The 22,029-nt window shown below is 40.9% G+C and overlaps 1 long non-coding RNA gene across 1 annotated transcript; it reads left to right on the forward strand.

The window, feature by feature from the left end:
* The first annotated feature begins 9,062 nt into the window (after nt 1-9,062).
* Nucleotides 9,063-16,335, forward strand: LOC117885081. The gene is made up of 3 exons (XR_004647706.1): nt 9,063-9,450; nt 9,865-9,978; nt 16,295-16,335. It is a non-coding gene; the product is annotated as an uncharacterized LOC117885081 (long non-coding RNA).
* Nucleotides 16,336-22,029: the final 5,694 nt, after the last annotated feature.

Genomic DNA, 22,029 nt, shown 5'->3' on the forward strand with positions numbered 1-22,029 from the left:
CCACCGATGATATCCTTCCTTCTGCTTCATTCACCCATCTCGTCAGCACTTGCCGAGAGGAGTTAATTAAGGTAACAGTCAGTTGTGTTGAGGCCATTGTGGCCTTGATATATAATGTGTCTGCAGCAACTTTTTCCAACAAGGGCAACACAGACACAGTGCCTTCATCAGCCATCTGGTTCAGGGGACGGTAGGAGTGAGTCTAAATTCTCCTTGTATTTTGGACACTAGTGGAGCCAACAGCAATCAAATATTTGCCCACTGACATACCAGAAATTTTGGGGTACTTCTTCCTTGACATTGGATGGAAATGGATATTAGCGAATGGATCTGCAGTTAACAGGATCTGCCCCTCCATTCCACATGATGACCCCTGAAATCCCTCAATAGCTAACCTTGAAAACAAAAATCTAAGTGATCGCAAACCTTTCTCCCCTTAAAATAACAAAATAAATCTATTTCATTTTAAAGAACTAACTTCCTACATGGTTTTGCTTCTTTCAATATACTAAAAGAAATGCCGAATCAATACAATAATTTTCTATTAAAAATGCATCTAGGTTGACATCCTTCTGTATATATCCAACCACAGCAATTGAAAAATGACTGAAATATTAAAACCTGACATTAACTGCTGGGTGCCACTAGAGTGAAGAGTGGATCTGAAAATAAATTTAAATTACTTGGTTTCAGCGTGTGCCCAGTCTGCCAGTAATTTGTTCCCCTTGCCTATTCATACATAGGTTCCAAAGTTCTACTGTATATCCAATTGTGCATTTTCATTTTTGATGTAATGTATTTTATTTCAATGCTTCTCATTTGGGGCACAGCATTGTGTGCTGTGCATCCTCACAGATGCTCCAGTTCTTCACGTATCAGAATTAAATTAGGAGAGTTTGGCATATTTGTACTGGCTTTTATTATGAATTGAATTTGGATAATAAAATAACTGCTACATTTTGGTGCCAGGCTGTTAATACCATACAGTGAAAATTGTGAATATGACCAAGTTTTAGTGTGGCATTAGAATGACCATTAAAGCTCATTTGCTTTTTAAAAGAGTTTTCTGTTTTGTTTATTTCTGACTGAATTTAGTTGAGTCCAACTGTATCTAAACTCCCCACAGCCTCCAGTCCCACCCAGGTAACTGTAAGGTGTCTTCACCATACAGCAGCTGGCTCAGCTATTCAGAAGCACTGTCATCTGGTCCACAGAAGCTATTCATATATGGCATGTGAATTCAGGCCATACTGATCCACAGGATGAGGAGAGAGCATAGGTCATAATGCCCTTGTAGGCTGATAGTTTTTGTTTGTTTTCCCCACCACCACCCTTAAAATATCATAGGGACATAGCTCTTTTAATCCACTGCCATGGCTGACTTCCTTTCCAGGGAAAAGCTGTATAAGCCAGACTTTTGCTTCTGGCTTCTCATTCCTATCAATTTTAGTATAAGTTACAGACTTTATACAACTGACATCACGAAAGGTTGTGAATGTCAACCACTGTGTTAGGTTGAAGACCCTCTGACTTTCTGAGCATGCTCAGTACCATCCTCCTGAAATCACCAAGTTGGCAATATGACTCCACACTAGTGAGCACTGCAGTGCAGAATACCTGATCTGGAAGGTACCAATTTTTCTTCAATTCATTGGGCTTAGTCTTCATAGCTACCAAGTCCAACCTTGCCCCAAATATGAGATGGACAAATACAGCATTTCCCAACTTTTTTTGTTCTGGAATCTAACCTATCATAAATATGGATCAATCATGGTTTTGAAATGCCCCTGAAAAAACTCAAATGGTAATATGTACAGAAACAATATGTCCATGGTGCATATTCATATGTAATAGTAGTATAACGAAAAAAATAAATGTAGCAATTGAAATCTTTTAATAAAACAGTTCTTCCATTTATCTTGTATCTGAAAGTAAAACGTGCTTCATTTTATATGTAGAAAAATTTCCAAGCATTTCCCTAAAATAGCAAAACCAGTTAGTAATATCAATTTTTCTTCAATAATATGAAGTGGTTTGTAACTCTATATGATGGTAAGTAAGAAGTCTTCATTGGATTTCCTTCCAGAAACAGATAGAATAAGAATGTGTTTCCTTTACAAATCTGATCTGTTTGACTTTAGGGAATATTAATTTGATGTGGTTTATCTTTGCCATGTTTACTTTTGCAGTCAGTGCCTTTGCAGTGCTGATTGCTTCATGCCCTTATTAGACAGTACTTTTTCACTAAGCACGTGCTAGGGTTTGGGGTCAGTCTTTTCTTCTGCTAATCTCAATCCATATTTAAAGTGTCCATCTTCTTCATGAAACCTTTTACTCTCCAGTAATTAATTCATTATCTATTTTGTCATACTTTCAGGCATCGGTATTAGTAACAATACTCCCACATGTTCTTTTTGATACAAAAACAAAGGTAATGGATGCATAGCAATCTATTTTTACAGTCAATAAGATAAAGGCCAGAAAAGTCACATCACAGGATCAGGGCTGTCCGATACACAGAAGGCACATCTTGCTCTATTTGTCCCAGTGTAATATTGCTTTAGGCATTGACTCGTAAGTGAGGGAGAAGAAAGTATGTGAGAAGTAACAAATTGTAAAAGCAGGAGATTGACACTGCTTCATTTAAATATATTGGCCAAGGTCCCCTACTATGCTGGAGAAGCACACAACATATCTCAGGAGTCAGACTGTGTGCAAAGGTGACCTTTGCGCCTCCTGGTCCTGGCTAGAGCTGTGCCAGTCCAGTGCCACAGAAGAAATCATGTGTATTTGATCCAGTTGCCTCAGCACTCTGCACAGGCACAGAGAGGTTATGGCTGCTGGCTGCTATTCCAACCTATAGATCAGGGGCGGGCAAACTTTTTGGCCCGAGGGCCGCATTGGGTTTTGTAAATTGTATGTCCCCCTCCCCCATGGGACTCCTGCCCATCCACACACCCGTGCTCCCTGTCCCCTGACTACCTCCGGAACCCCCGCCGCCCCATCCAACCCCTCCTCTCATTCCTGAGCCCCCACCCCCAGGACTCCTGCCCCATCCAACCACCCCTTCTCCCTCTCTCCTGAGTGTCCCCTGGGACCCCTGCCCCCATTCAACCCCCTGTTTCCCCCCCAGACCACCATCCACACCCCCGCCCCCTGACCACCACCCCGAACTCCCCTGCCCTCTATCCAACCCTCCCTGCCCCCTTACCGTGCTGCCTGGAGCACCGGTGGCTGGCAGCGCTACTGCCGCACCGCCCAGCTGGCGCCGGCCCACACTGCTGCCGCCACCACGCAACACAGAGCACCGGGTCTGGCCGGGCTTTGCAGCTGCACTGCCCCAGGAGCTCACAGCCCCGCTCCCCAGAGCATTGCGCTGGCGGCGGAGTGAGCAAGCTGAGGCTGTGGGAGAGGGGGAACAGCAGGGGAGGGGCCAGGGGCTAGCCTCCTGGGCCAGGAGCTTGGGGGCCAGCAGGATTTGTCCCGCAGGCCGGATGTGGCCCACGTGCTGTAGTTTGCCCATCCCGCTATAGATACATATAGGGTTACCATACGTCCGGATTTTCCCGGACATGTCCAGCTTTTTGGGCTCCAAATCCCCGTCCGGGGGGAAATCCCAAAAAGCCGGACATGTCCGGGAAAATCGGGACATGTGGTGCCGGGCCGGGGGCTCGGGGGCCGGGCCGGTGGAGCGGGGCCGGGCCGGGCCGGGGGCTCCGGGGCCCGGCCGGGCCGGGGGCTCCGGGGCCAGGCAGGGCCGGGGGCTCGGGGGCTCGGGGGCCGGGCCGGCGGTGCGGTGCCGGAGGCTCGGGGGCTGGGCCGGGGGCTCGGGGGCCCGGCCGTGCGGTGCCGGGGGTGCTTGGCCGGGCCCAGGGCCGGCACCCCAGGGCCCGAGCCGACCCAGGCTGCAAACGCCGGGGGGGCCAGCCTGGGCCGCGCCTCCTCCCACCCACAACCTCCCTTACCTGCTTCAGGCTTCCCGCGACTCAAATGTTCGTGGGAAGCAGGGGAGGGGGCGGAGACTTTGGGGAGGGGGCGGGGGCGGGGCCGGGGCCGGGCCCCCGTGGAGTGTCCTCCTTTCGGAGGCACTAAATATGGTAACCCTAGATACATACGTCTTGCTGCCCTAGAAGCCTGGGCTGGGTATGTTGTCTTTTTCCTTTGTGTTATCCCTGTATTAAACACAACAGAAGAGTTTTCAAGCTGTTTTGGCCAGATGCTCTGCTGCTAAGTCCCCTCCAGGGGATACCTCACCATGAGGAAGTCCTCAATTGGGTGAAGAGCCAACATAGCTAGGTCTCTAAAAATTACCAGCACAAAGGGTAGAGATGATAGGAATGACTGGTGCAAACTGTACTCCAGCTATGTTCAGCTTAGGGATGCATGTATGGTCCCTTAGAGATTGTTGCCAACTGGTGCAAATTAGAAGGGCCCCTCGTTTGCTATAACCTGTGCCTGGGCCCAGGTTGGGGCAGAGAGTCAAGGACTTGACAGCATCCCTGCTCTGCTGCACTCTGAGGAAGTTAAGCACAGAATAGATTCTGGCCCTGTGCTTTTAAAGTATTTAAAAATTACTAGAATTTGAAAGCTTAGTATGCACAATAGGAAAGTCAAAGAGCATTTCATATGCTTTGCAATGTACACTAAAGAAAGTCCTTCATGTAGATCACAGGACAGGTTTTTACAAGTACTTATTCTCAGTTTATTGTTATTATGGAAAATAGAGGGTCCCTACATGAAAAATGCTCAGCCTGAGACTTTGAGATTATGAAAGAGCACAAGCATTTGACTTTCTTTAAACGTGGAACCTTAGAATCTTTCACTGCACTCCAGATAAATTCAGAATCAAAGCTTTTACATTTCACTCAGTGAATGCATCTCATCACCGTAATAATTAAGCATCTCATATGTGGGGTTCATACTGATTCCTTTCCTCAGTCCCCATCCCCCCCCACACCAAAAAAAATCAAACAAAGCAAAAACTAGTCAGACTGGAGATGTATCCAAAAAGAGTATCCAAGTTGAACTATAGATGGACTTGGGGCTAAATCTTGCCACCTTTACCTCTGTTGGGTACAATCTTACTATGACGGCTTCAGTGGGATTAGCTGAACAGTAAGGGACTATTCAGCATGAGTGAGGCTGGCAGAATCTGGCCCTGTCTATGTAACTTTGTTTATGTCAATTCCATGATCTCACACTAATGGAAATATAAACATGTTAGCAAATTTCTGGAGTAAGTGAATGATCCAAATGGGAACTAGAGACAAAGAAATTGCTGATCTCACCAATAACCACAACACATTAAATCAATTTCTTTTCTCCTGCAGACTAGGAACAAGAATCTGTAGCCCTAGCATATAGGAAGGTTCAGGTTTTATTACAGTATTTATCTTCCCCTTATTGTAACCGTTCTAGCCTCTCACCATTCTAAAGGATACATCCTCATTAATATCGCTGAACTACTGTAAGATTTACAGAACTCTGAATACATTTTTGCTCTTCTATTACCAATCATAATGATAATTGTCGTAGTAATATAGTTGTAATGATGTTTAATCTTTTGGGACTTTGACATTATTTTCTTCATTCAGGATAAGAAACGAACATGGCAAACTGCAAAATTTGAGTTAAGTGGACTTATCTCTCTATCTCGTTTCTAGAATTACAGCCCTACACAGCACAACTTCAAAACCTAATAGGTTCATGGGGATCATTTCCAAATGCAAAGGAGGTCTGAAAATTTACAGTTATTTTTGCACATACATTTTGAGCAAATTTAAAATAAAATGTTCTAGGAACATATAGAAAGCTTTTAATTTAATTTGGTACACAAATTATCATCATTTTTTCAAGCATAAGAAAAGACATTGTCTTATTAAAGCCTCAGTATATCATACATTTCCTTGCAACTCTCAAAAAGAAAATGATTTTTAATTTTGGACTAAAAACATTCTTCATTATTTAATTCTCTCCCCCACAAACCCAGTTTCTAAATTCTCTTGGAGTATGCCATGATGCTGGCAGACCAGGTTAGATCAGGGCCACAGGACAATTCACTTACGTATTACTGTAGATCAAAATGAATGTATTAAGGTGTTTAAAATTCATGAAAACTATTGGAACGTTACTTGTTTTATTTTCTCTTATCTGTTCCTGTTATGCTGTAATAGCAAACACTTATATTGTGCAAATATATCCCTATAAATAAATAATCCATCAAAGAAATCTTGTGAAATGCTAATGAAGATCATAAGGATTTTAACAGAAAATACTAATTTCAAAGCAAGTGGACATTATGTATAAAGGTTGGAGGTCAAAAGACTAAGCACGTATCTCATTCACTGTCATCAAAGGAAAAGCCCATGTGGATAGAGAGACTGTCTGCTTGTCTTCTGTAAGAAGAAGATACAGGAATGGATCCAAAGAAAGATCCTTCATCTCTGAACTCTTTGGACTCTTACAGATGCAAAGCAGAGATCCCCAGAGACAATATGGATACTCTGAAAGATTTTTGGGAAACTGGCAGTTTATTGTATCACTGCCACCATTTGGAGTTACAAACTGTGATTCACTTGTACATATATTTTACCTGCTTTAACCTCTTGTTAACTCATTCTTTTTTCTTAGTGAATAAATCTTTAGTTACTTTACTATAGAATTCGATGCCAGCGTTGTCTTTGGTGTAAGATCTGGAGTAGCAATTGATCTGGGGTAAGTGACTGGTCTCTTAGAAGTGGGAGAAACCTGATGTGGCATATTTTTTTGTTTAAGTGACCATTATCACAAAGTTCAATTTGTCTGGGTAGCAAGATAGGCTGGAGAGTCTATGGGGACTTCTGTGACTCCACGATAAGATTGGTATAATGATCCAGGAGTTCACACTTGTTACTTGCTAGGTAAAATCTAATCATAGAATGCACCACCAGCTTGGGGTGTCTGACCTTTGTGAGTCACTCCAGGCAGAGTGACACATGTCCTTGTTATTTACTGACCTGCACATAGTCAAAAAGAGGAGTCAGGCATGCCTTAGGCACATATAAATTTGTTTAAGGGCACCGATTGCCTTGGAATACAGGGCACAGCAAAAAGTAAGACAATGTATGTAGTAGACTCATCTTTTGGCTCATTGTACAAAGGGCATAACTTATTCTGCATTAGTCTGTCGGATATTTCCAGGGCCTTCCATTCAAGATCCGTAGCCAGAGGAGAGAGACTCAGTTTCTGCGTCCCACTTGAGGGTGCAGATCTGACCATGGAGATCACTACACGTTGAAACTTCAGTGAACAATTGTGCAAAGCTTATACATTGCATGTGAGCATTTACTTAGTCACCCAGGTAGCTTCACTGAAGTCAATGGCGCCATTTGCATGAGAAAATGTTTGTTCATCTGAGCAAAGGTGATTCAAAATATGTGCCTCTCTCCAAATGCTTAAAGAAATGCAGTTACAAGACACCCAGACTTCACAGGAATAATTCTGATCTGACAATGAGTATGTTCAAAGACTGGAAACAATTTTTCAGTTGAAGGAGTTCATGATGAGTCAGCTGACAAGTCAGGAGGATACACTAAAGAGGTTCAATCTTTGCTCCTCAGTTCACTATTGCGGGTGCAATCTAGCCCCTTCCTACTCAGGTATAATTGTAAGAACCTATCAAACTCTGGCTCATTGTGATCAGTTAACCCCAAAATATTTGTTCCTACATTCCAAAGTTCAGATCCAAAGAGTACCTGAACATATGAGAACCCACTCTTTCCTCCCTTAGATAAATTTGAAGAATAGTGGACGATGAGTTTTTCTAAAGATATTACATTGCTGGCTCAAAATTTTCTTGTAGTGTTTCAGTATTTCCTGCCACCGTAAAGAAATGTCTCTCTCTCTCTCTCTTAAGAAGCTAACCAAACATTTTCAATCCCAAAACACAAACTAAACCAAAAAAACACGTTCACTTCTAAAAAGTTGAGGCAATATTTGAATTTGCTCTTATTTTATCTAAATCAGTTTGTACATCTTCACTTAAAAAAAAAATAAAGGCAGAAAGGAACAGGCTTAAATACAGAAGTCTGGTCTGGCCTTGGATTTTTAGTAATACTTTCTCATGGTTGCTCTTAACTTTTACTTTGTATTGTATACAAGATGTTATGGGTTGCTGGCACCTCACTGAAAACATAAAAAGCCACATTTTATTTGGAAACAATACTTCTTGTAAACAGTATCATGTAAATATGTTTTTCTTCTTCATCTTTTGTCTAGTACTAGAGACATTTGCGTGAAAATAGCTTCTTTGTTTATCTTGAATTCATAATCCTCTTTGTGACATCATAATCACAGAAACCAGTGTTGATCACAAATATACAAAAGACTTTGGAAAAGGAGTAATCAAAACGAGCAGCAAAAAATATATATTTTTTAAAAATTACTATCTTTCTTATTGTAGATGTCCCTAACAATGAAAAATGGAGAAACAGAAACACCAGAAATATATGCTGTGGAAGCAGAATTGCATCCAAAATGTTTTTGTTTTAAAGTTGTCCATTAAATATTAGCAAGTCTGAAAAACCTTTCCATTCCATATGCAAAAGGCCCACATGACACTTCTCCAAAAAGTAAAAAAGCTCGAGACCCACAGTACTGGCCTAGGGAGCTGTCTGGAAGCAAAATGAGAGACATTGTGATGATCCATAATATCCTCTCCTGTACTGACCATTTGATACGATGCATATTCCAGGAGGTAACGCACAGCAGTAAGAGTCAGGAGGTTCTGATGTTTTCAGCAGTATTCATTGGCCTACTGTTGTCTGTGAATGCTGAGAATTTGGTAACTATCTCAGCATAGGGGGCACCTAATGTTACTAGAGAAATTCTCCAGTCTTCACTTCGTCTGCCTAAACAAGCAGGAACCGTTTCACTCTAAGATGGGAGGGAACGATCTTTAGTTGGCAGAAAGCCCAGAATTTCTAAGATGGAATCTTGGGAAAAGGCCAAGTGTGTGAGTAGGGGTCAGCAGAATCATAATTCTGAGGTAAACAACAGCAGTGAGCATGCGCAAAGTTAATAGCTACTGAGCATGTGCAGTACAGGCGGTGAGAGAGGTGTCAGACCATGCATACCTGTTACAACTTGTTCTAAAGGTCTGAGCTGCAATCATAGCTCTGGGGTAGTGGTTGATATTGAGCATGTTTGAATGGGGTAATTGCTTCTAAGAACAGGAAGGTATATGAGGAAAGAGCAAGAGTGCAGCCTAAAAGGCCAGCTGCCAGATTTGGATGTGGAGAAAGAGAGAGAGAGAGAGAGAGAGAGAGCGCACAATTGGGACTGGGTGGATGATGAGGAGCTGCTGCAGGAAGAAATAAAGATGACAGGAGTGGACCAAAGTTAACTGACCAGAGCTGAGGAGCACCAACAGGCAGCTACTGTAATTTAAAGGGATCCCAAAGGATTTATACAGTAAGCCTGCTATTTTTAATTATAGTATAGTATAAGTACAGTGTAGCATAATATATAGGATTAGCATGTATGCATGTGCTTATAAGAATGCATAAAATGTGATTATTTATTGCAACTTACCTATATAAACAAACCTATATAAAGCAAATTCAGAAACTGCTGTAGGCGATTTGTTGCAAACTGGTCATTTGTAACAAAACGCTTCACTTAGAATCATTTAAACTATATGCTATTACGGTTTGAATGCTCTTTTTAAACTAGTAATAGGGGATTTGTGTAAGGATTTTGTGCCTTGTTTAGGATTTTTAGAATATACGATATTGGGGATTACATTAATAAAAAGCTACTTTCTTTTGGAAAAGAATACTGCCTATGTCAATTACTTTATCGGAAAGCTATCTCCGTGTCCTTTAGATGTTTTTCCTTAACAACCCCAGCAACTTATACCGCAGGATGGACAGCCTAACGTGCAATAAGCAGGTTATTCCAGGAATGGCCAAGACTCCATCTTTGGGCATAACAATAAAGGTAAGTGGTCCCCATCCCTAGAGATTCAGACTGTCCCAGTATACATTTGTTTCCAATAACTTCTGGCATCTGACCTTCTTTCTTCTTCAATCTATCCTTTCCCACTTCCTGAACTTGGCAGACAATATATTTTGCTATTCTAACTCCATTCATTTGTCCAAAATGGTTTTTGTATTCAGGGCCGCCAAGAGCGTGTTCGGGCCCCCGTGAAAAAAAAAATTCGGGACCCCCAGCAAGGGCGGACCGGCTAAACAGGGCTGACGAGAGGGGGGGAAGCCAGGCCCCAGGCCCCCTTCCAGACTGCCGGGCCCCGGTAATTTGTACCGGCTTCCCCCCCCCCTCGTCGGCCCTGTTTGTATTTGCATGTATTGTACACATATTATTCACAGCTGTTCTGGTATATTGAGGGGAATTATGGTAGTATTTTAAACAGCCAGTCAAAAAATACTGCGTAAAATTTGCAAATGTGACTAAGCAATTTAGTATCCTAAGACCCACTGAATTTCAATGACTTGTTACCATCTTTATATTACTCATTTAAGAACAATGTGAACCCACTGGGCCAAATATTGCCCAGTTTTAACTCCACTGACCTGGTCGCCACTCAGTGGTCAGGCATTTATCATTTTAAATCTGTTTTAAAAAGGGAATTTAGAGTTTTTAAAAGGTGTGTTTGTAGATAGAACAGTTACAGTATGGAGAGCAACAATGCAAGCTTCTGTACACCACTCTGCCGGTGTGCTTCGAAGGATTCTAAAAGGGCAACTTCTAAGTGTGAGAGAGGTGATCATTTTTCACCTCCTTTGGTCCTGGGCCTTTCTTCTGTAACTACCAACAGCAAGTTGTCTGCGTATGTAATAATGATAATACATACTCCTCATCCTACCTACATCACTGGGGTGTTATGAGAATTAATCTGGGTGATTAGTAAGAGTTATGCAAATGGTTTGAATAATTATTATTTACTTGTATTATTGAGTTAAACACAGGGTCTGATAATTGTACATTGTTGCACTTGATTAGTGTGGGTACTGTTTGTACACCTCTTAAATGGCTCATGCAGGTACACATTCCATGAAATTACACATCAGTCGGTGTCCTGGATTGTGTCCTCTTTACACATTGTGATTTTTTTGGCTTGTTGGGTCAGAGTTTAATTTGTGCCATCGCTTGCCCAGCACCTCTTTCATTACAAATTAAGCACTGGGTTAGGTGCACACAAGGCATGGATATTCAAGAGAAAATCTTGCATGGTAAAACAATACAGTAACATTTGGACTTGATTTTTTTTTTTCAAAATGGTGTCAGCTTGGTCTCATTTTCTGCATGTGCTACTTTACATGCACAGAATTTTCAAACACTAACAAGCACTTAATGGAATCTAACACCATCATGTGCAAGTGATGGAAAGGCATTCTCAAAACTCAGACGTGTAGGTGTCAGTGATTGACAATTACAAATGAAAAGGAAGGCAACATTGAAAATCAAACCTATTGTGCACAGTCCTACAGCATCTTACACATCTTTCAAATAAATATATCTACTTATTTGATTGAGAGGTGAAAATTGAAAGAAGACAGCCCCTCTTATCTCCTCTTGGAACACTCAGTTATCCAGGTTTAATCAGCTCCCTGAAAAAGGATGACTCTCCATCAGGCCACCAAGCTGCACTCAGTTTCCTCCGAAGCCTATCAATGCTCATTTTCAAGACAGCCCAAGGATTACATTCCTTCTCCACAGGGACAGAGCATGCTGCATCTGCAGCAGGCTTAGCCTTTGCCATTAAGGGACACACTGCTATATTTTCCCTAAAATTGCTTGCACTGTGTATTGCAGACGTTATGTGGCTATTTTGTAAGAATGCAAATTTGGCCATAATATCCATTTAGTTTCAAGTATACAGTGGTTGCCAACAGTCAGCATTTGCCAGCAATTAGTACAAAGTGATATGAGATCTGACCTACCAGAATTTTCCCCTTTATTAGAAGATCTGTGGCAACTCTGGCAAAAGCTGACTCTTAATAGCTTCTGCTGTATGCAATGTCACCTTTTAATGTGTTCTAATTTCCAAAGTGCATATTGAAATACAGTATATCAACAACAAGTCATCATGTCTATCCTAGAAGGATTAGTTGGCAAATATGCAGGAATTTGCAGGGCATATGACAATATCCGACCCTAGACAGGCATCGTACCTGGATGTTCCTGGAACACTATGCTTGTCTGAAATGCACTCTCATAAAGACGGATGTATTTGAAGAGACAACTAAAAATGTGAGATGTGTGCTGTTGTGTTTCCCATGTGCAGTATTGTTTACATAATAGTAAAAGGCTGTACATTAGGCCCTGATTAGTACAATGGCAAAATATCATTGGTGGAGAAGAAGCAAATACAGGGAAAGTCTGAAAGAAGCACAAAACATAGTGGGGACAAACGAAAACAAACATGCAACCATTATCCTTCCCCATTCCCATCCCATGTCATTTGCAAGGGACTAAAGGTAACAGAGGATGCCTATGTGTCCTGCCCATATCAACCAAAAGCATATAATTCCGGTGGTCATACTCTTGTTATGTTCTTGTTAACCTTCTGTAACCTGCTGAGTCTTTGTTATTGATCGACAGAAACTTGTTGAAGCATGTCCTTAGGAGCATATAGATTACCTCTAATAACTCTATTCTGATCACAAGTATTTGCTGAAGTGCACTCAACTCTTTCAAGCACACATAATTATTTAAATTATCCATTTATTGGTACAATTTATGGGTCATGTTGCATGTGGACATAATACATTTTATTAATCTATTTTTATTAAGGAACGAAGCTACTAGTTTCATCAGATAATGCAGCTGGAACTATAGCAATGGGCAATTATATTCATGTCGATATTCATCAGGGCTGATGTGTTAGAAAAAGTTGTTATAGATTTAAAGAGGGAAAAATGAACAAGACAGTTTATAAATGTGTATATATTCTTCCATCTTTTACATGAAAACAAGCAAAGTTCTATACAAGGAAAACACAGCATTCCATAAGAGAAATCAGAAACTAGAAGGAAGCAAAGTTTTATTTTTCTACCCTCTATATCATTTAAGCAAAAGAAGCTACAGCTGCAATGCTTGACCTGCCCTACTGGATACTGAATAGAATTTTATGCAGAGTGAGTGTGAGAGATGTTGCTTATTTGATTGGCAACAGGGGAGACAGTGATGTGTGACCTTGAAATAATGTGCATAAAGCCTCAAAGTACTTAAAGTGTGAAGCATAAACTGGGTTAGACAATATCAATTGTTTCATCACAAGGTTACTGATACACATTTTGACAGTTATGGGGTTTTTAAAAATAAAGTCCCCCCCCTCCTTTCTTCAGAGACTTTGGAGCGAATCTATGCAATTGCTTAAACCATATCTGCGTGTACCCTGCTAGCTGTTTCCATCCTGGTATTACTCTGCAATAAGCTTTATTCTGAAAAACATACAATCTTTTTTTTTTTTTAAATGGGATGATCTTGCTAGTGCTGTTGATGGTTTATAATTTTCATATATGTAGCACCTTTCTTCTGAAGGATTCCTACGTGCTTCACAAACTGTACTAACAGGCCAGGCATCACAGGAATGCAGCCCTGTAGCGTGATACTTGGCAGCCAATTAACTGGCACAGCACTGTACAACACTGACAATAACAAATGTGTGTTTTTGGGATGTCAGTGGCTTTATGCTTTATGTTGAACAGATAATTTGAGGCAGCAAAACTGTGTTGCTCTTCCTCATTTGTAACTCTGTTTATACCATTCTGATTCCCTGTTGTGGGCGGGGCAAAATATAGTTTAAAACAGAGAAAATATTTCAGGTAGATCCCTGCTTTTTACATCTGTCCATTTCATCATGCATAACAGGGATCTCCATTTGTCCACAATGGAGAAGGGATTTGTTGAATCAAACAAGGACTGAAAACTTCATCACTGCTGGGTCAAAAAAACAATAATATGACTAACAGAGACCATTGTCTTCTTCCCCATCCTTGAAGAACTTGTTCCTTCATATAGGAGATCCCCCACATCTAATCTTAATAATGCTTAGCTCTTTGAAGCATCAAAATGCTCTGCAAACATTAATTGTCACACAATCCCTGTGAGATAGCAAAGTATTATTATATTCATTTAAAAGATTAAAAACCAGAGCAATGAAGTGCTTTCCCAGGATGTACAGAGTCCATGCCACAGCTGAAATTAGAACAAAGGTTTCTTACCGCCAGACCTATGGTCTGACCACTAGAGCTAACTAATTACCTAATTGTTCCTTATCTGTGCTTCGTGAATGAGCTTAGCCCTTTGGGCATCAACTGGTCACAGGGGTTAGGGAAGGAGCCCAGCCTGGGTTACTACCTCATCCTCCATACCATCAGCAATGTAATTGCATAAAATTGCAACATTGGTAAAGGTATGTGTCAAAAACATACAAACAATGACCTTAGATCCTCTTACTCTCAAACTGCATTTGAGCTAACTGGCTCCATGTGTAGTATAATATTAATTGCCTAATTAAACTTCACAACACCTCTGTGAAGTGGGTAGCATAGGTGTTGTTTCTTCTGTTTTACAGCTGGAGAAACTAAGATTTATTTATGGCAAATTTCTATAGTGCTCTCATATTGTCGTATGGATCCCAGCCCTGCACTCAGTCCACTGTGCCATGTGGCTTGTGCTTTGCTTGTGGCATCAAACTTATTGGCAGTGGAGAAGAGAACTACTGGATGACGTAATTCCCCATCCATATGGCTATAACACTGATTCTGTTAACCTTGAAAATGCTAAACGGTATAATGAATTTTGAAATAAGACTTTGAGACGGCACCAAAGAGATAGCCTCCATTATCAGAGTACAATTCCGTTAATAACAAACTTTACTAATATCAGAGGGGTAGTCATGTTAGTCTGGATCTGTAAAAAGCAACAGAGAGTCCTGTGGCACCTTTAATACTAACAGATGTATTGGAGCATAAGCTTTCGTGGGTGAATACGAAAGTTTATGCTTCAATACATCTGTTAGTCTTAAAGTGCCACAGGACTCTTTGAAACTTTACTAGCTGTATCACATATCACGCTTTTCCGTATGCAATTGCATCTTGTCATTCTAGTGAACCCAGGTAATTTTCTTATGTACAGTGTCTGTTTCTTTAATAACAAGGAGTCCGGTGGCACCTTAAAGACTAACAGATTTATTTGGGCATAAGCTTTTCAGGTTGAGGTTGTTTTTGTGGATACAGACTAACAAGGCTAACCCGTTTCTTTAATGTTTTCTGTTGTATGCCAAGACTCTGCGCATACTAAACTACAGCTGTAAAATGACTGTGATAGTTTGCGCACTCTGACATCATATATAAGGAGCTGCCTTTTCAGTGACACAGTAACTTGAAAGGAATTTCTGCAGTACATACAGATTTGACCCTATTAGCTGGGCAGACAAGAGAGTGGTGAAATAGATTCCAGTGTATTGTGAAACCCTTGTTTCAGGCCAACACGAGCTAGGGAGACTGTACCACATTTCCCAGTGAGTTCTACCTGAATGATAAGGGCCAGTGCTGATTGATCCTGGTGTTGAACCAGTTGTGAGATGGGACACCGAGGTAGCTATACTGCTTCCCAGCCAGCCATTGGCTGCTTCAAACTGCACTATCACAATAACATCATTCAAAGGGGCTGGTAGTGGTAGGCTGGAAAAGCAGTTCAACAGCAGCTGTGAAAGGCAATAACTAGAGAATCAGAGTGGTCTAGTGGATAGTGCAGTGGACTGTGAGTTAGTGGATGTGAGTTCCATTTCTGGGTCTGCCGCTGACCTGCTTTATGACCTCTGGCAGTTTGCTTCATCTCTCTGATGAGCCAAAACTGGAATCATTTAACCAAAACCCCCTCGTTCCCAAATGTGTGGGATCAGAATTTTGTAAAACTAACCCTTCACTCCACTAATTTTACCAGTGCCTATATTGCTAATGAAAACATTTTGTTTTTTTCTGTCATTCTGCATATCCAGCTAAATTAATTCACCAATGTAATTATATTTATAAATTGTCTGAATTGGGCTTGCAAACTGATCCTTATGGAGAGGAGAGGGGGAAAAAAATCTGCAAGCTCAAAGCTCATGATTGTTCCATGTGGGTTTATTTTTTTTCTTCTTGTTGTGCCCCCCCCCATTATCATGCACAAAGCTATTGTTCATTGCTACAGTACTTCACAATTAATGACAATTAATTAACCTTAGAGGAAAATCTGTAAGTCGCTGATTTAAGCTTTTTTTTTCCTTCTGCTTTTCTTGCAGAGCTGTTTTGGGAAGATGTAAAGGATTAAAAAATCCCTGAGACTTTGTGTTAATTCATTGGCTGTTTTACCTGAATTTTATCCAAAACCATCTCATACTGCACAACCTTGAAGAAAAGAGGAATAATTTCTTCTTGCTGCTGTTTTCTTTACTCGGAAATTTTCATAACTGACAGATGTTAGGGGGTCTCTCAACATTTCCATTATGAACCACTATTTTCTGAAGAACAGAATCTAGCTGAAAAAATATGCACTTCATGGAAACCTACAGGAGAGCAGGGGCATGGATTTTAAATAAATCAGTGTAATTCTACACATTATTCTGTACATAGGGACAAATCTCATGCAAAGCTTAACAAGGCTTGGGACAGGGCGCTCCCATCAGAGGGGGGTGAATTATGCTGTCTTCCCTCCCACCCCCAAGATATAGAGCCATCCTGCAGATGCTACTAGAGCCTCAAGTTGCTGTCCTCTTCTCCATGGACTACAACAGCTGGTGCAGATCTAATTAACTGTGCATCCAACAACTCCAGTCCCACCCCTTCCACTCCTTCCACGTATACACGATGCAAAGTGATGCCCTGTGGAGCTATGCTATGCAGCATGCTACGAGTGCAGGTCCTCCGCATGATGTTCCAAAATCCTGACACACACATTGCAGAGTGAAACTGCACCAGTTCTATGGCAGGCAGGACCCTTTGCTGTGCAAAAGGAGAAGCATGATTTACTCCATAGTGTGCGTTTTGCCAACCCTGATCACAAATAGCATTAACTGGCATCCTTACTAGAAAAAGAGACCATTGCAGCTTTCTGTACTATGCTTCTTTTGTAGCTACATAGTCTCCCACCCTGTTTTTAAGGGTTTGAACTTCCCTCCAATGTGTGGTATACCTCACATTAAAGAATCAGCTACCATATCTGTTAATTGATATATCAGATTTTCTATCATACTGGTATATGAGGATGTATGCAGTGTATTTGGAGGGCAGGATTAAGACTCCTGTATGACAACCTACCTAGATAAAGATATTCAACTTTTGGGAAATGATTTGGTCAATATTGTAGGCAAGCAGTGATGTTAAATTATTATGCCTTAAACTGTCAAAAGTTGTGAAACTTCTTTTTTCTCTTTTTGACTTAGAGGAGAACAACATGGATTTTGTGCTTCTAGGCAGATGCATATTCAAATCAGACCTTCAACATTATTTGAAGATACATTTTGGAAGTTAATTTGTTAGCAAGTCACTTTTCGTTAAAGTTAAGATTGTGTTTCATGGAACACTGGCTTTTGTCAATGTGTTTCTATTTGTCATAACTTGCATTTGTCTTTAACTTTGCTAACGTGTGTGAAAAGAGACAGAAACTCATTAACACATGTAAAGAAAATGCCCAGCACAGTGGTGTCATTTTAAAAACTCACTAACCTTTTAAAATAAAATTTATCTAAATGGGTGACATTCAATAGTTTTGGATAACTGGGTTTTCAAGTAAATGAAAGTGTTATTAACTAACATAGGGCTACACATGGGACACACTGTGGATGCAGATGACTAGGATTTTAGAATAAAGGAAATTTGGATAACTGGAATTATACTGCAATTCTCTTAAAACTGCACAAATGATTAATCAAAAGTTTAGGACTAGATTTTTATTAGCCATCTATCAGTGTGGAAAGGGAAGCCTTCCCTTCATGGACCCACGCACAGGGGCTATCCAGAATCACAGTCCTGGCAGTCAAGGATATTGCCTGAGGCAATGCTATCTTCCTCAATAGGCATGGAAGAGTGAGGATAATCAGAATCATTTGCTAACATCCCCCCTCATTACACCAGCCAATGGAGCTGAGCCAATAGTGGAGGGAGTGCATACTGCACCCTTTAAATGGGGTAGCACAGTCCCCTGTGCTCCATGCTCCCTAGCATTTCGTCAAGGTGCTGTATTGTGACAAATACAGCAGGAAGTTTTGCATGGGAAGTGAACATCATAATCAGAAGTAGTGATTTGTTCGGCAATAACTCTTAAAAGCACCAATCTGGGTTTAGGGCTGTAATGTGTTAGGCTCTGCACACACATCTCAGACAGACATATCTGTCCCAAAGAGCTTATAAGCAACGTATAAGATGAGAATGAGACAACAGACAGATCCAACAAAGAAGTGAAAGGAGCATCAGGTAACAGTGAGATAATTATTATCAGTGTAATAGGTAACAGTCACAGCATAGCAGCTGGCTAGCCATTGTTGAGTGTCCTGTAGGCACTGCCTGGAGGTAAATTTTAAGGAGAAAGTTGAAAGGGTATAATGTGATGGCCTTTTGGATTTTTATATGGATGGTTATGGGAGCATATCCCATGCATATGGGGAAGCATGGGAAAGTACAGATATATTTGTGAGAAAATCTGACTGGTGGGCAATGAAGACTGGCAACGTTGGCAGAGTAGAGGCAGTGATTGACGGCTCAACAGTGTATAAGAGATAATAGGTAGGGTGGATATAGGTCATGAAGGGCCTTAAAAGTGAAGGAAAGTAGTTTGTATTTGATGCACCCCTCTTCTTTCCCAATGAGAATGTATACTTACAGATACATTCCAGCCCTTAACATTTTGTATTCTGTGGAGTATCAGTGATATTTAAGGGGAAAAAAATTAAAAATGCATTGCTTGCCTTTAATGCATATTTTCTTCGGTAATTAAGAACAAACGGGCAGTAATCATAAAAAAGCAAATCTAACTGTTCTAATAAATTGGCTGTCAGTCTTCTAGACTCACATAACTCCTGACTAAAAATCCATTTAGTAGCAGCACATTTTAGAATAAGATAGACTGTAATTTTGTATAATCAGTGTAACTGTGCTTAAAGCTCAGTCAGTCAATATGATCTTTCAAAACAGCATTTTTGAAGGCCACTTGCAGACACTGGGCTTTGTACTTGCTTTTGGCACTCATATGTATGGATCCTTTTCATTGCAGAATTCTTACACGTCTGGATAAGTGCCCTGGTTGCTCCATAATCTGGCCATAAATTTTACAAATTATGAGTTTGTCCCTCGTTTAGGGGGAGTTGATTTCATATGGTTTTTACCATTGAGTACATGTATGTTTTTGGGGAAAACACCCACAATTCTCCTTTTTTTAAAATAAATATTCTAATCTACATGTATAATCTTCACTCTCTTATTCTGCAGCCTACAAACATGGAACATTCTCTGTAAATAACAGAAGGCAGCAGAAAACAACTGCTGGGGCAAAAGAATAATCATCAAGCTTTAGTGTCTCCTGGCTTTAGTGGAGTCAACTGTGTATCTACTTTCCTCGCTTCTACATGCATTCCTTGTATGAACCTTCCAAACCTATTCTTTTTTACCTTCACTCAAGTCATAACCTAAACTGCCTGCATACCTTTACTAATAGTCTGCTAACCTAGCATTTATATCAACTGCGATAATTCCTAATGCCTTCATATATCAAATGCTCTGTGTATTACCTAAATAAGAGGTGTCCTAGAATGCATGGTTTACCTCTAGCCCTAGGAAAGAATCATAATATGAAATCTGAAAACAGCAGCTGATCCCAGTTTGGATGTCTAGAGCTATAGATTACAGTATTTTATAAGATGTCAATAAAAGTAGACAGAATCTCTTCGGAGCAGAACTCCCTACCAGTACCTGGGACAGGTAATAGAAGACGCACTGCCTAAGCTTTTTTTAAAAAGTGGGTTTCCTTTCTGCTCAATGTTTGCGCTCAGGTCTGCACTGCTCCTTGCTTTTCCCAAATCCAGTTTGCGCATCCTTGTCTTATACAGGAGTTCCTCTTCTTAAATGTGCAGCTCAGGTCAATGTCATAACACAGCACTGTATGAATTATGCTTTAGATCAAATAAATATAGGCCCAGTTTTCTATAGGGTGGTGCAGTTACTGAGCAAACTCAAAAGCAACCTGCATTCTGTCAGGGATTTGGAAACAAAGCCAGTTTCAGGGGATGCATTTCACAGCACAAAGAGCAAATGTATTTATCTTCTCCTGATAAATCATTGCAAGAGGACTGCAGTCTGCAGGCTGCTTCCTAGATCGTTTAGGGCCTGATCTAAAGCACACTGAAGTACACTGAGAACCTTTCTATTGATGTCAATGGGCTTTGAATCAGGACACTATAGAGAGGACCAAGATAAGAAGTAGCTACTGGAAGCAACTGCAGACTCTCAGTCAGTTTCAATGCCACTGGGAACTGAGATTTTGCGACAGATCTCTCTCTCTCTCTCTCTCTCTCTCTCTCTTCCATACAAATAAAAGAGGAATTCAAATGGCCTCTGTCAACCAGGAGGATTGTGCATTTCACAAGGGTAATGGTGCTCTGCTCAAAACCTGATAATTTTGGGCATGCTTCTTCCTGGTCTTCGTTTGCACAGTATTGTTATTATTTTAAATTAATCAGTCTGATACAAAATGTTAAGAATTTATAGCTTCTTTGCGGTAAAACAAGGGCTTACCTGTGGAAAAATCTCACTCACCATGCAAACTAAATCATCTTCCATCTGTTCTATTGCTGAAAACTATGTTTCATACACGGATTCATTTCTCTCTCTCTTCCACCTATCCATTATGGTAATATTCTCTTTATTGCCTGCATTATTCAACTGCATACAACTACAAACACGTGGCAGACCTTGCATGATGGATACGGTGATGCATCTTCTACCAATGTAAGCATAACTCACTGGTCAAGTGTCCCCCTCTGTGCCTGATCCACAAAGGCAGCAAGTCTGTTACAGCCTCTAGCTACAAAGTCCGGCTTTTTAGCTCAAGTTGTAGCAATTCATTCTTTTCATTCTGAACATCCTCAATTCAATTCCTGGTGTCTGCCAAGATGGCAGTAGTGAGAATAAGCATGGGCTAGTGGTTAAAGAACAGGCCTAGGAGTCAGAAGATGCCATATAGAAACTTGTGTGAGTTTCATGCATATTGCAGCTCTGTTATACAAGTGGGGTTCTCTGCAAAGTGTGCCCCACACTATAGCCTAGCAGAAGGAGCACTGAGGTGCAAGCCAAGACCCCGTGAGTTCTAATTCACACTCTTCTATTATTTGCTGTTAAAGATTCTCATCTTTACATTGCTTATTAAGCAAGGACTCATTACCAACCCTTAGGGAAGTATAAGTATCATTCCCTAATTTACAACTAGGATGACTGAAAGGTTGACCAGATCACAGTGGAGCTGAGAACAGAACCTAAGTCTCCATTTTTATAGACCAAAGTCATCCACTTTGCCACTCTGTCTTTCAGAAGAAATGGACCAAATTATGTGCTTATCTAACCAACAATAACCAAGCACACTTGGTTCATTGTCACTCTCTCGTGGTTTATGAGCCTGCTTTTGCCTCTATGCTGATCTCTGTTGTCCTCTAATTCAAGTGGTAGAGGCTAAAGTTTTAGATTCAGAAAACCCAGACTCAGTCCCTGCAGGTTATGCTAGCTCTACTCACTAGATCATATTCTCTTTTGGCCCAGTGCACGACCTTGGAAAAATACTTCCCTTTGTCTGTGCTTCAGATTCCCCTTCTGTAAAATGGTAGTAATTATACCTACCTCCTTTGGATAGTGCTTTGATACCCACTGGTGAAAAGTGCTACATAAGAGCTAGATATTACTATTACTCTGCTCTGAGAGTCAGGAACAGAACCCAGAGATTCTCATACACAGAATTCTAATACTCATTCACAAGTATTTGGGTAACCCAGGGATG

The sequence above is a fragment of the Trachemys scripta genome, chromosome 11, assembly GCF_013100865.1.
Source record: "Trachemys scripta elegans isolate TJP31775 chromosome 11, CAS_Tse_1.0, whole genome shotgun sequence".
NCBI classification, from domain to species: Eukaryota; Metazoa; Chordata; order Testudines; family Emydidae; genus Trachemys; species Trachemys scripta.